The sequence below is a fragment of the Bubalus kerabau genome, chromosome 10, assembly GCF_029407905.1.
Source record: "Bubalus kerabau isolate K-KA32 ecotype Philippines breed swamp buffalo chromosome 10, PCC_UOA_SB_1v2, whole genome shotgun sequence".
Lineage (NCBI taxonomy): Eukaryota > Metazoa > Chordata > Mammalia > Artiodactyla > Bovidae > Bubalus > Bubalus kerabau.
The window spans coordinates 95892747-95902809 of NC_073633.1; the positions used below are offsets into that span (position 1 = coordinate 95892747).

At 42.8% G+C, this 10063-nt stretch overlaps 1 protein-coding gene across 1 annotated transcript in view; it reads left to right on the forward strand.

Annotated features, from left to right (window-relative positions):
- LOC129622140 (neurexin-3-beta) overlaps window positions 1–10063 on the forward strand; it is a 612931-nt gene that overhangs the window by 236540 nt on the left and 366328 nt on the right. The window lies entirely within an intron of this gene.

Sequence of the window (10063 nt, forward strand, 5' to 3'; positions counted from 1 at the left end):
ACCAGTTTACCTGAACATACATTTCACACAAAACTGCAGAGGGTTATAAAAGATCTCAAGAGATAAGTGGCTCTTATTGGCCAAGAGCTAGTAACAATGCTGTCAAAACAAGCGCTTAGGAGCTCTACTTGCTAAGCTTCACAAGTATCAGCCTAATTCACATGACTATCTTTAGAACTGGATTCAGAATAAGCTGAGAGCATCTTGAACCTGTTACAAACAAGTCTTATTCCCACAGTACCCCCAAGGCCCTCATTATATGGCATTTGGAAACCTTCTGTCATGTAGAATTTTTATCTTTTCTGACCCTCTTTTTCTCTATTCTTCTGTCCAACTCAGGTGGTATTGAAAGGTATTGACATTTTTTTTTCCTTCTCTTAGTCTTCCTGTTTGACCCTTTCCTTTCTGGTTCAAGTTATCCTTTAAGATAGCCCTTAGTGTTCCTTTTGGGGAAAAGTCTTAGGGATCACTCGTGGTATGAAACTCCAGTCTGCATGTTTAATTTTTTTGGAGAGGGCTTCAGTTACTCTTCCATTTCCAAACTTCATCATCTACCAGCTGGATCTCCTGAAAGGAGAGGGTCTGAGCATCTGGGCTGCTTATTTATATGTCCGCTATGAAAAGAGCTTCTTTCCTGTCTGTTCCCACCCTACCTTTGAAACTCCAGTAGTGACTTTCTGTGGTTCATTCTTCCCAGATGATACAGTCACACAGATGTAAAGGTTCAGGGCATCAAACCAAAACATATAAAGGCTCTAATAGAGAGGGTCACATTTCTAAAAAGGAAAACCAAATTCTCAAGATATTTTCTGGCTCTGTGAACAGCTAAAAATATATAAGGATAATCATTCCTACAGTCCTGAACTTTTAATAGCAAAGCCAACCTGGAAGGAAAAATGACACTGAGCTATAGGGTGAGAATAAAATAGACTTCAGGAGAATCTGTTTCTTTTCTTTCTAAGGCATTCATTCCTAGATTAGTCCATCTATCTTTAAGTTGCATATGATTCTTATCTATTTGGCATGACTTTAAAACTAGTGAAATTGGTGAATGGTACAATTCTGTAATGCTTTGTGTCTAAAATTACCATTTTTTTTAAGATTTCTTTGACTGTAGACCATGTTTAAAGTCTCTATTGAATTTTTACCATATAGCTTCTGTTTTATGTTTTGGGGTTTTTTTTTGACCACAAGACGTGTGGGATCTTAGCTTCCAGACCAAGGACTGAACTGCATGCTCTGCATTGAAAGCCCAAGTTTTAACCATTAGACTACCAGAGAAGGCCCTAAAATTATTTTAAAAGCAAAAGTAAATTGAAAGAAAATAAATAAATAAGTTTGTGAGCAGCAAATGGAGGCAAACTGTTTCTCTGAATGTAAACACCTATTCTGTCTTCAGTGAAATACCAGGGAGAAGGCAAGGAGGAGCGAGATGAGGGGATAGATGGAGATTCCCAGCTGCCGTAGAGGCATCACCATGTGGGATCTAACTGCATGGTGTGCGCCATTTTTCAATTACCTGAACTGAACTTGCCTCAGTCAAAGCCTAAAACATGCCCTGGGGGACTTCACATCACTATATTTGTAAATTAAGTCGTTTAGGGATGGGTGGTAAAGAGCTACTCCCAAGGGATTATTACACTCTGGTCTCCTTTCCCTAAGGAACAAGGCAAGACATCAGGCAGATAGATCTACAGAGACTAGACAATTATGGGCTTCCCACGTGGCTCAGAATCCGCCTGCCAATGCAGGAGACACAGGAGACACAGGTTCGATCCCTGGGTTGGGAAGATTCCCCTGGAGGAAGAAATGGCAACCTGCTCCAGTATTCTTGCCTGGAAAATCCCACAGACAGAGGAGCCTGCTACAGTCCATAGCGTACCAAAGAGTTGGACACGACTGAGCATGCACACTGTCTCTTGAAAGATTTGTGCTGTTCTGTTGGAATGCATGGGCACATGCATATTTATCCTGATTCTGACTAGGAGGCCTCATTATATACTTTGCCATTGTAAGAGACCAAATCCTTTGCCATCATGGTTTCTTTAAAGTGAAGTTGCTCAGTCGTGTCCGACTCTTTGTGACCCCATGGACACCAGGCTCCTCCATCCATGGAATCTTCTAGGCAAGAGTACTGGAGTGGGTTGCCATTTGGTAGTATTTAAAATCCTTCGTTTTGAATTCAGTCAGACTTGGGCTATATTTGGGGCTCTGTCTCTTATGAACTGGATGACCTTGAACTGATCACTGTGGGTCTTTAGAGTCCAGTTTCTTAATCTCTTAAGTGGGACTCATAATTCATATAGCTAATTCATATAGCTACCAACAGGAGCTAGTAAAATAATGCATAAATATGTAACACTGGGCTTGCACCTAGAATGCCTTCAATAAATGAGAGCTATTGTTCAAGTCATTATTGTCTTTATACTTTACAGCACCCTATGTTTGCTGTGACTATACTTCTGTAGCCACTTGGGAATACCATTTTAGAGACGAATCCTATCGGTTTCTTTATAAAATAGTAGTGCACTTTTTTCATGAAATGCATCATTTGTCATTCTACTCAAAGGGGATTCAGTTTTTTGATGCAGTTTTATTCCAACTCAGTGCTCCGAATGTAATATGGTTACATATTACCATATATGTAATACTCATGGTTTGCATGAGTAAATTTTCAGAGAACTGAGTTCCTTCTCTGAAGAGCTAGTACAAAACTAAAATAAAGACAAATGTTGAGTCTTTCTGCTATTCAATCAATGAACTGAAGCATTTAGAAAACAAACCAGAGAAATAACAGCCTCCAAAAAGATAGAAGAAGAAATCTATGGTAAGGCCCTTTTATGCTATCAGTTCAGGGTTCTGCTGTAGATCTCAACCAGCCTTTACCTGTTGCTGAGTGTACAGTGCTCAGAGATGTAGGGAACACCGACCTACAATCCAAACCTGGGGACTGTAGATCTAGTTGCATTGGAAAAGCCCAAATGCATGCCAATAGTAAACACGTTGGTAAACCAAGAGCTTCTTTTCTGTTTCCCAGAGATGTTTTCATGGGGTTCACCCTAAGAGAATCAAAGTTAAGTGATAACACTGTCAACACGGTCTCTTGAGAAAAGGGGTCTACTTAGGGATCGTTGGGATTAGTCGAATTTGAGGCAATGGCTGAAAAATGAAGTGGAGACGCACCTTATGCTGTTGGAAATGCACACTTAGAAGAGAGATCAGGAAGACTGTACACATTTGGGGATCTAGTGTAGCAGACAGCAGGAGGTCAGTGGCCTCACAAAAAGCTTGTGTAGAGAGGACATCAGAGGGAATCAAACACAGTGTGGAAGACTCGGAAGGAAACCCTCCCCTCTTCTTGATGCATTGTAGCACTCCTGAGAGAGAGGAGTACACATGCTCTTCACACTAATCCAGAACCCGAAGACCAGAGAGGATAGAAGACCTGGCCAGGAGAAGCACTGTTGGGACTGTGAAATAAGTAACATGACTGTTTGGATCAGTGTAACAATTTGGAACGAAGTAGAAAGTAGGATTGAGAGATGCTTGCATCTTCGAAATATCCAGCAGTGTGTCTCTCTCATGCATTGACTCTGCTTAAAGCATCTTCGGAGGGACCTGTTCAAGCAGTTTCCTACCAATATATCCCTGAGGCCTTTTGGCAAATAAGCACCATTCCAGCTTAGCTACATGATAAAACTGCCTGGTGTCAGGGAGGAGATTGAGAGTAATTAAAAATAACTCGCAGCTCCAGCAGGGCGGTTGCTCTCCCTGCCTCATCTGTGTTCCTGTCACATGCTTAGCTCCATGGTGAGACCCAAGCTGTAGAGCAAAAGACTTGTCATAATAGTATCTGATCTGCTCAGTCTTGAGTTGATCACAAAAGAATGTTAACCAGATAAGAGTATCCGGTTCCAGGTTCTGGAAGGATTCTTAATTATCCTGTTAAAAAGAAAGAAGTAAGAAAAAAACAAAAAGACAACAGAAAAGGCTAACCCAGCTCTGTTGCACAAGGGATCTTCTGATTGCTTTTTCTTCCTTGGTAGTCTGACCAGGTCCATTTGAAACACAGCAAGTGAAATAGTCTGCAGACAAGTGATGTGAAATTTGTACTGAAGCTTAAGCTCCCCAACCCATCTCCAAGAAAAATATTACGAAACAGCTGCTGGAGACATAAACAGAGACCCGAGGACATTCCTCCTGTGAAGGTCAGGATCTGGCCCTTGCACCAGAGCACCTGGGTGAGCAAGCAAAGGGCACAAGAGTGGGATCAGTTCCCAGGCTCGCTTGAGTCTCTGAGTTGTTTCTCCTCATGGTCTAAGTGCTTTAAAGCTGCAAAAGCATTGGCCCTCCAAATGATTTTTTTACCACTCGCCATCTCAGGTTACCAGAAGTGGATTCTTTGCTGTTAAATATAGTGCTATTTGAAATGGGTCAGCCTAGCGTTCTTCTGTACTAGGTAACTGTTTTATTAATGAGTGACAAACTCCACCTCCCATCTTTCTCAGTCTGAACACTGAGCTCCCTAATCTTTGCAAACTTTCCCCCGTTTACTAGTTCAACCTACTCGATCAACCTAATAATGAACTGACCTGTGCTTAAGGATTGGGGCTTGTGCCCTGCTCCAATCCAGGTTTCCCCCTGATTTCAGACCTCTTGCCTCAACTGGATGAACTTTCCAAGCTCAAAGGGAAGGGATTGACATATATACACCAGTGACACTACCTATAAAACAGTTAGCTAGCAAGAGCCTACCGTATAGTACAGGGAACTCTACTCAGTGGCCCCCAGCGAGCTCAATGGCAAGAAAATCCAAAAAAAGGGGCTGTCTGTATCCATCTAGCTGATTCCCTTTTCTGGACACTAGAAACTAACAACCTTGTAAAGCAACTATACTCCAATCAAATGAATAAATAAAAGAACTTTAAAAATAATGATTAATCCAGCGTTTTTACTTTATGAAAGTTTTGAGACTGACTCTCAAAGAAGAGTTCTGTAATAAATAGTTGTTTCAGTTGTAATTCATAAGCTACCAAAATCAGTAGTTGGTAAGAGTATGGGCTCTCGAGTCTGACTGCTTGGGAAGTTATGGCCTACCTTGGGGAAAGCTTTCCAATGTGTCCAAGCCCCTGTTTTCTTATAAAATGGAGATGACTGTAGGCTATATCCCCAGATGACTGTTATGAGGAAACGATACATATAAAACTCACAGCACTGTGCCTGGCGTAGAATAAGCCCTCTATAAAATATCATCTGTCATCATCGTTGTACAAGTATGGAAACAGAATATAATAGTTTAAGTGACGGGTCGATGTTTAAGCCTCTGTTCAAAAACAATAAAATTTTATAATTCTTGCAATGGGCACTTATCCCAGAGAGAAACAGTGCTATTTATGGTAAAGTTTATTTATTTCAAGGTTGGCAAATAGGACAAATAAGTCTAGTACACGACAGTGGGATTGCAGCAGAGCCTATTTTAATACATATACAGTGTTAAATGGTACATTTAATGTTTACTTGGGGCTTCCCAGGTGGCTCAGTGGTAAAAGGATCTGCCTGACAATGCAGGAGAACCAGGAGATGTGGGTTCAATCCCTGTGTCAGGAAGATGCCCTAGAGGAGGAATTGGCAACCCACACCAGTTTTCTTGCCTGGGAAATCTCATGGACAGAGGGGCCTGGTGAGCTACAGTCCACGGGGTCACAAGGAGCTGGACACAACTGAGCAACTGAGCACAAACATTTGTTTAGATGCTCGTATATTACCCCCAATTCCTCCGTTCTCCCCCACCCCCACTGTATCTCTGTTAGTTCCACATCTGTTTCCTATAGAATGGAAGCTCGCACACATTAGAAATTACATCTATGCAATCTGCTCTGTGGGCTTCCCGGGTGGCTCAGACAGTAAAGAATCTGCCTGCATTATGGGAGACCTGGGTTCAGTTCCTGGGTCGGGGAGATCCCCTGGAGAAGGGAATGGCTACCCAATCCAGTATTCTTGCCTGGAGAATTCCAAGGATGGAGGAGCCTGGCAGGCTACAGTCCATGAGATTGCAAAGAGTTGGACATGATTAAGCGACTAACGCCTTCACCACCAAAAATGATGGAGGAATAGATGTTGAAGTCTGAAAATCTGTGGTGATCTAAGAAAATGCCAAGAAGCACTTGGAGTCCTAGCAAAAGGCAGAGGAATGCTGATACATAAGAACTTGCAAATAAACTGTTAACATGGAATGAAGCCAAAATAGCACAGGAGAAAAAGTGAAATGAATTGAACAGGCTTGGACTCTCCAGGTAAGCTGGGATATAACCCCCTAAGAATAGCATATGTAGAAGAAAAGTCAATGAGTCATTAGTAATCCATAACTATACTTTTTCCAGAGGTTTTCAAAACATTGGAAAGTGATCTTTTGCAACCATTATCCTTACCCTGGGATATGATCTGTTTCATGATTCTTGCAATGATGGATGATTCAGTGGGTCCTTCAGACATTTTGGTTTATTTGTCCGATTAGAGGTTCTGTCTTATATTATCAAAAGAGCTGGTGGTGCTTTCAGGACAAGAGAGATTCTCTAACTCAAAGAACATTTCACCGCCCACTAAACCACCCTTTGCCAGGAGCTCCAAGGAAGAGCGATTGTTCAGTCTGGTACACTGAGGGAATAATCTGTCCCCAGCTCTGGAGGCTAAGCACAGCCTTGAATAAAAGACAAAACCAATTCTGCAATATAAATGACACATTCCATTAATACAAGTGGATCCAAATGAACTAATTTCATTCAACAGTACGGTTACATTCTGTAGCTCGATGGGCTTGGATACAAATGGTAATGTCAGTCTGTCGGGAGAGTGGACTGCAGTGCGTAATTACAAGTTCTTGTTCAGCACTTCAGGAGCTAATCAGAGCGAGGATGGGAATCTGTAATTTGCAAATGTGCAGAGACGGGGGTTGCTGTGGCACCAATGGCTCTGCTGATGACATTCTTGCCACCAAACCACAGGACTGTGGGTGCAGATTCGATGAAGTAATTTGACCTCCCATTTAGTCCTTTGATTATGAGAAAGCTGGCAGCACCTGGGGACGTTTCTAAATTTAATGCTGTTCAGTAATATAAAATATCAGTATGCCAATAAATTAATATTTACATTCCAAGGGACAAGGGACTGTACACAATTGTAAAGTGATAAATGGAGCAAACTAATGTGTAAAAATACCACTCAAGTATACAGTGTATCACATCATGAAACTGGTTTCTACAAAACTTCATAGGACTAAATCAGGAAAGATTAAAGGAGAGGTTGATAGAAAAAACATGAATGCATTTGTATGTGTATTGTTGTTGTTCAGGCGCTAAGTGGTGTCTGACTCTTCGTGACCCCATGTACTGCAGCACACCAGATTTCCCTGTCCTTTAATATCTCCCGGAGTTTGGTCAAATTCATGTCCATTGAGTCAGTAATGCTATCCAATCATCTCATCCTCCATTACCCAGGATCAGTTCAGTTCAGTGACTCAGTCATGTCCAACTCTTTGCAACCCCATGGAGTATGCCTGCAGTATGCCAGGCCTCCCTATCCATCACCAACCCCAGGAGCACCCCAGTATACATATATGTAAATGGGCTTCTCTGGTAGCTCAGTGGTAAAGAATCTGCCTGCCAAGGAGACGTGGGTTCAATCCCTGGGTCAGGAAGATCCCCTGGGGAAGGAAATAGCAACCCACTCTAGAATTCTTGTCTGGGAAATCCCATGTACTGAGGAGCCTGTTTGGCTATAATCCATGGGTTGCAAAAGAGTCAGATATGAGTTAGCAACTAAACAACAAAATATATATGTAATATATATGTTTATGCATGTATATAAATACACACACACATATATGTTTTTTATTCTTCCATATTTTTCTCCTCACTAACATTTCTCCTTTAAATCTTCAAATATTTGTTCTCTTTCTCCAACAATTTCATCCAGTCCCACCCTTGGGTGATTGGAGAAAGCAAGCAGCATTTTAGAATGGAGTAGTGGCTCATTCTCCCGAAAAGATTTTAGAACTTCACTGTCCCATCAGCTCATGGTTAAAAGTAGAATGATTTATGCTTGTCATTTTGCTTGACTTAGGGCTGCAAAAATAACATTATTGCTTTCTGCTTCCCTCATCCCATTATTATCTGATTGTGAGCTATAGCTGATGTCCCTTGGAAAAAATAAGTACGCAGAACACCGTCATTGGTTTCTTTGGCAGTTATAAGTCTTGAAGCTTAAACTTATTTCTTTTGTAGAGACAGATGCATTATGTTGGAGATGCCTTGAACGTTTCTGTTGGTATACCCAGTTTGGTCAATTCTAATTGTGAAATGTTAGGAATCACTACCCACATCACACCTTTCAAGTCAAATGGTTTTACCACAGGTGCTGAAGAGAGAACCATGGTTTACCTAGAGGAGTAATTGTAGGAGACTCAGCCTAGTAAAAGCTTCAGGTAACGTGGATCCTGCTGCTACTTGCTGAAGAACAGAAGAGAGGTCTCATTTTGTAGGCAGAAGTCAAATGACTGTTTCTCTCCAGAAAGTTCAGAAGGATTGATGCCAAAATTTAGCCTCTGTACCCCAGTGCTGAATTGAACCTCAGAGGCAAGAGTTATAGGTGAAATTGAAAAGAATAGCTTTCTTGTTTTGCCAGGCAAAGGAGAGGAAGGCATAGCAGGCTAAAACCCTCAATACTGGGTGTCCCAGCCCAGGGGGGTTTGTGAGTTTTATTGTCAAGGGGTAGGCTTGCTTTATAGGAGAAGGCAATGGCACCCCACTCCAGTACTCCTGCCTGGGAAATCCCATGGACAGAGGAGCCTGGAAGGCTGCAGTCCATGGGGTCGCTGAGGATTGGACATGACTGAGCGACTTCACTTTCACTTTTCACTTTCATGCATTGGAGAAGGAAATGGCAACCCACTCCAGTGTTCTTGCCTGGAGAATCCCAGGGACGGGGGAGCCTGGTGGGCCACCGTCTGTGGGGTCGCACAGAGCTGGACACAACTGAAGTGACTTAGCAGCAGCAGCAGCAGGCTTGCTTTATAAGGAGCATGGTATGTGCAGGGCCTGCGTTCCTTCAATCCAGAGATCCTCTGGCATCTATGGTCTGATGATCTATGGTTCTCGAGGCTATTGAACTGTGCCCTTCTCTCTGAAACATCTTCCATGTGGTGTGGAGTGGGGCGGGGCAGGGGAATGGTTTCATTCTGCTGAAGAGCTTCAAGATTTATGTGTATCCCTCTACCAGGACCCTGGCCCAAAGCTGCACTGCTATTTCTCGACTGCTCCTTCCTTGTTTTAGCATGCCCTCCCTTACCTGATTCAGTTCAGTTCAGTTCAGTCGCTCAGTCGTGTCCTACTCTTTGCAACCCCATGAACTGCAGCATGCCAGGCCTCCCTGTCCATCACCAATTCCTGGAGTTTACCCAAACTCATGTCCATTGAGTTGGTGATGCCATTCAACCATCTCATCCTCTGTTATCCCCTTTTCCTCCTGCCTTCAGTCTTTCCCAACCTCAGGGTCTTTTCTGATGAGTCAGCTCTTCACATGAGGTGGCCAAAGTATTGACGTTTCAGCTTCAACATCAGTCCTACCAATGAACACCCAGGACTGATCTCCTTTAGGATGGACTGGTTGGATCTCCTTGCAGTCCAAGGGACTCTTACCTGATTAGCAGCTGTTTGGGCCTGCCCTTAGGAACTCAGGGAAGGGGACATAGAAAGGCTTTTGTCCTCAGGAGCCCCTCGGGGTCCTGCTCCATTTCAGGATGCCTTTTCTTTGACTGATTCTGGATAGGGGCAATGTGTTGGAGTGCAGAAGCAGGTGCTTCTCAGTCACATATTTGCAAGTTTAAATCTCAGTTCTGCAGCTGATTCATTGTGGACTTAAGGGAGATTTAAGTGGTCTTTGTTTTCTCATTCGCAGTGAAAGAGATGATAGCATCTCAGGCAGAGGGCTCTAAGGATTGAGAGAGATGGATGCGAAACACCTGGCAAGTACTGTCCTGTTCCGGGGAGGGCTCCCTGGGAACCAGACT